Raw genomic sequence first — 4916 nt, forward strand, 5'->3', positions numbered from 1 at the left:
GAACTCAATGCTAGGTAATTTATAATGCATTACTATAGCTCTTACAACAACCACAGGGGAATTTATCCCACTTTACAAGGGAGGAAATAAATTTCCAGCCATTTGAAATAACTTTTTTTTTGTAAATTTTTTATTGAATTTTGTATATTTCATAAGAACATCTTAATCTTTATACCTCCTTCCTCCCCCACTGGAATTCATATATTCTGTCATCTGTGTTAAGGCCTATCGTGTCAAGTTAGTGTCCTCAGATGTCCCTCAGTGCAAGTTCATCCACTGGGGTCTAGTCAGCCTATCTAGAATCCCCTTTAAGAAGATTATCTCGACAGAGCACCAGCCACTCCACAGTGGACCGCCACTCCTGGGACACAGGACCTGCTGTTTACATTTCTTCCTTAAGATACTTATTGAGGTATGGCATTGCCAACGAAGTCTAACATCTTGGACCTGGGCACCAGTGCACAGAGCACCAGATCCCCAGAGGAAAGCCATGAGGCTTGGGCACACTGCAGAGATGTTGGCAGACAGCTGCCAGAGTACAAGGCAGTGGTGGTGTGTGCAAGTGATGTGGGTAAGAGTGAGCTTACTATCCAGATGACCCACCACTGCTTTGTGAAGAACCATGACCCCACTACCCAGGATTCCTACTGGAAGGAGGTGGCCCTGGACGGGGGCTACATTGTGAATGTACTGGACACAGCTGGGCAAGATATTCGCAGGGCCTTGCGTGACCAGTGCTTGGCAGCTGGTGATGCTGTGCTGGGTATCTTTGCTCTCAATGACCCCTCCTCTCTGGATGAGAGGAGCTCCTGGTCCTGGTGGGCAACAAGTGTCATCCGGTGACCACTGCCAGAGATGTTTATGCTGCTGCTTCAGGCCTTGCCCACAGGTGGGGCACTCCCTTTGTGAAGATTGCAGCCAAGACCCAGCAAGGTGTGGAAGAAGCCTTTGCTCTGCTTGTCCATGAGGTCTGGAGGGCCCAGGAGGACATGGCTGAGCCAAGCAAGGAGAAGACCCTGTGCCAGAGGCCATGTGTAGCTGTGGCTGCTCTGTGGCCTGAAGATATTAGTCGAGAAAATTGTCCCCCTCTCCCATGTCACATCAAGGTGACAATTCCCTTAACACAACCCCCCTTCCCCACTGAGTAGCAGTTACCATGGATACTTTTCTTGTTTTCACTTGGTGAGGGGTTAGATTTTCACTTGCCTAGCATTGGTTATGTCACTTTGAGTGGTTCTGTGAGAAATGCAATAAATGTTCTCAGGTTTCAATACTACCGCTAATGCAAAAAAAAAAAAAAAAAAAAAAAAAAAGAGGATCAGCTCTCAACTCTTCTGCACCCAGCAGTAATCGTCCACCAGTAATTCTTTGACCAAGATTGGGGCCTCTGTTCATTTCCACTGTTCTGTGCTGAGGTTTTGTCTGCTTGAGTTTGCATAGGTCTTGTGCATGCTGACACCATTGCTGTAGGTTCATATGAGCAAGGTCCCAGGAACTCCTTTCCATATGGTCATGCACCTCCTCCCTGGCTCTTACAGTTTTTCTGCCACCTCTTCCACAATTGTCCCTGAGCCCTGGGTGGGTGGAATTTAATATAGGAGTCCTGTCCAAGGGCCCACACTCTACAGATTCTTACTCTCTACACTTTGGTCATTTGTGACCTTTTGTGTTCCTGGTCCTCTGTTGCATGAGACAGTTTCACTGATGAGAACTGAGAGATACATTAGTGTCCTTTTTACTCCTTGTTCTATGTTCTGTGAGCCTTAAGTGTAGAGGTTGCATCTGTGTGTGACCAGATGTGGAACTCTGTAATACTCTCCGTCAAAAGAAACTTCTTTGATAAGTGGTGACTGGGATACTTGTCTGTAAATATAAGGATCCATATTTTGTACATAGTAAGAAATTACATTTGTCTAGGGATGTGACAGCCTTAGGGTTCTCTCTAAGATTATATGACCTCTCCGGCCATGTGTATTTGGCTATGTTTACAGTACCACACATTGAGTTTCCTCTCATTGAGTGGGATTTAAGTTCAATTAGGTAGCTGTTGATTTCTCCCAAGATAAAAGTGCCACTACTGCACCAATGTCATTTGCTGTGCTGGTCATTGATGTGGTTATTAGGCCTTGAAGCTGGTGTTGGATCATCAATTGATGTGCTCCCTTAGCAGCTTGTGTAGTGCTCTCCAAAGATATGAGAGCTAGCCTTCAGGGTAAGTGGCTTCGAGGTCAGTTCCAGCTCCATTGCTCCAAATTCTATGTCTGAAGTATGTCCTGTCTTCAGCAATACGGTCCTACCTTCAAGTTCTGGGAGGCAATCAAGGACTGGGGCATAGCCTTTGTAATTTTGGAAATCTCTCTGGATTACCCCTAGCCAACAACTCAAAGGAAGGTTTCTCCTGTTTGGCACTATTTTTTTGTTGTGTAACCTTCAGCTATACACATGAACTCATGTAGAGCTATTGTATACGTAATTCGTCAGTAGGTTTTGGGACTAATACGAGTCCTTCTGGTTTTTTACACCAGTTGGCATTATTTACCTCTCCTCTCTCTCTCCCTGTCTAACCCTCCCTCCACACCCTCCCAATTTAGAGTATCCCCATTTTTCCCATTTCTCCCATGGTAATACCAGTTTCCTATGGCCCCACCTCTCATGAGCTCCTTCTTCCCCTTTATCCCAATAGTTCCTTGTATAACTCTCCCCCCCTCCCATTTAAATACCCCATTTTACCCATTTCTCCCTTAGTAACACCCGTCTCCTACTGGTCTTCTTTCTCAGGTTCCTTCTTTCCTTTTACCTCCCTGGTTCCTTCCATTTTCCTGGTCTCTGCAGTTACATCAGGATACATACTCACATATAAAGATCTGGTGCTAGGATCCACAAATGATGGAGAACATATGTCGTTTGTTTTTCTGAGTCTGTGTTACTTCATTTAGTATAACAGTTTATAGTAACTTCTTTAAATTTTTTTTATTTTACTTTCATTTTTTTTATGAGTATGAGCGTTTTGCTTGAGTGTATGTAAGTGTATCCATGTCATGCAAAGCCTGCAGAGGCCAGAAGAGGGTGTTGGATCTCTTAGAATAGGAGTTATCAATAGTTGTTAGTCACCATGTGGGTGCTTAGAATTGAATCCAGGTCCTCTGGAAGAGCAGTCAGTGCTCCTAACCACTAAGCCATTTTTCCAACCCCTGAAGTAACTTGCCTATTTTTAAAATTTTTATGTGTATGAGTGTATTGTCTGCATGTGTGTATGTGCACCCATGTTGTGCAATCCACCATGGTTTTTTATTTATTTTTATTTATTTAATTTTTTCTTCTTTGAGATGGGTCTCCCTGTAACCCTAGCTGGCTTGGAACTTGCTATGTAGACCAAGCTGGCCTTGAACTCACAGAGATCTGCCTGCCTCTGCCTCCCAAGTGCTGGGACTAAAGGCATGTGTCTCCATGCCTGGTCTCTGAAGTAACTTTTCTTAAGATACATGACCTGTAGCATGAGAACAACACCCTGAACTCAGGTTTGTTGACCTCTGGGCCTGTGTTCTTTCTAGTATCCCCTAGTGACTCCATTTTCATGACCTCAGAAAACCAACAACATACTTCTTTTTATGATAGATCCTTAAAAAATTCCTTACAGCTGATTGCTGGTTTTTTTGGTCTTTTTGAGACAGGGTCTCCCTGTAGCCCCAGCTGTCCTGGAACTCACTATGGAGACCAGGCTGGCCTTGAACTCACAGAGATCCGCCTGCCTCTGCCTCCCAAGTGCTGGGATTAAAGGCGTGCACCACCACACCCAGTGATTGCTGTTTTATCATATACCCAGTGAGAAGTCTTTACATGACCACTGGTTTATAAAAAGTCAAATTACAGGAGAGGGGAAATAGAGTCAGAATGGGCTCAATGTCTCTTAGGCCATATTTTTAGGTCTTGAGCACATTGATGAGCCAAGTGTAGCACTCTGAGAAAGGAGGAAATAATCATCAGTGTATCAATCAATCATCAATGGTTCTTCATTCAGCAACTAAGTTGGCACATAGACTTGGGCAAATGTAGATGGGTTTATGATCTTTTTGGGGATATGAGATATACTCATACAGGACATATCAATACCCAGCAGTATTTACCTAAGTGCTAGGCAGATACGATATAAGAATATTAGGAATTTGAGATCCAGAAAGATTCTTGTGAGGAGCAGTCACAGAAATGAAAGTCAGGGCTGACCTTCACTAAAAACATGTTAGGGAGACAGCAGATAAACTAATTCCTTTCATCTCAAGGTATAAGCCAAAGACAAGAGGCACTGACCTCACCTGAGAGCTTGTTAGAAAAACAGAATGCTATTCCAGACCTCTTGAACCAGAATCTGCATTTAACCAGCTCTCTGGGTGATTGGCATGCATTTAAAGATATCTGAGGACCTAGGGCTGGAGAGCTGGTTCAGTGGTTAAGAGCTCTGACTGCTCTTGCAAAGGACCCAGTTCAATTCCCAGTACCCACATGACAGCTAACAACTGTCTATAACTCCAGTTCCAGGGAATCTGATGCCTTCTTCTGACCTCCTCAGGCACTGCACAACACAGATGCACTTACACTCATGCAGACACTCGTATACATTAAAAAATAAAAATAGACTCCTATCCTCAGGCCTCTTGGGGTAAGTCCATAGCGCAGCCCTCCCTCCTAGTTTGCCCTGTGCCATTCCTAGTCTTGGGGCCCCAGACACCTGGGGAACCAATAGTGCTTCCTTATCCTTTTCACCCAGACCAAAACAGTGCCTTTCTTAGGCCCCAGGAGCACTGCTTCTGGACCAGGCCCCGCCCTCACCTCTCTCTGCTCCCCTGGACCTGCACCACCTGCTAACTCTCCTAGCCTGCACTCCTATCCTCAGGCCTCTTGGGGTAAGTCTATAGCGCAGC

At 44.8% G+C, this 4916-nt stretch overlaps 1 pseudogene; it reads left to right on the top strand.

Annotated features, from left to right (window-relative positions):
• Window positions 1-296: 296 nt before the first annotated feature.
• LOC103725750 lies at window positions 297-1473 on the top strand (annotated as a pseudogene).
• The last annotated feature ends 3443 nt before the right edge of the window (window positions 1474-4916 follow it).

This window comes from Nannospalax galili, unplaced genomic scaffold, assembly GCF_000622305.1.
Source record: "Nannospalax galili isolate Female #2095 unplaced genomic scaffold, S.galili_v1.0 scaffold286, whole genome shotgun sequence".
Lineage (NCBI taxonomy): Eukaryota > Metazoa > Chordata > Mammalia > Rodentia > Spalacidae > Nannospalax > Nannospalax galili.